The sequence below is a fragment of the Myotis lucifugus genome, unplaced genomic scaffold, assembly GCF_000147115.1.
Source record: "Myotis lucifugus unplaced genomic scaffold, Myoluc2.0 scaffold_0, whole genome shotgun sequence".
Taxonomy (NCBI): Eukaryota; Metazoa; Chordata; class Mammalia; order Chiroptera; family Vespertilionidae; genus Myotis; species Myotis lucifugus.
The window spans coordinates 2,891,073-2,891,384 of NW_005871048.1; positions in this window are offsets into that span (position 1 = coordinate 2,891,073).

A 312-nucleotide genomic window follows, 5' to 3' on the forward strand; every position below is an offset into this window, starting at 1 on the left:
GGCTGCCACGTCGGCACGCCGCCCGGCCCCGCCCCCGGCCCCAGCCCCGCCCCCGGCCCGCGCCCGGCCCCGCCCCCTCCCACTCGCCGGGAACCCCGCCCCGTCCCACTCGCCGGGAACCCGCCCCTGGCCCGCGTTAAACCTGTCGGAGGACCTGGGTCCGAAGGTCCTTCCTGCCAGGGCTTGGCGCTGCCTTACTCCAGAGCCTTCTCCAGTGGAACTGTCCTCCTATCCCCTGCGCAACCCAACCCTTACCACCAGGAGTGTCCTGTGCCGGGGCCCCCACAGGGATGGGGATGAGCCAGCCAAGGT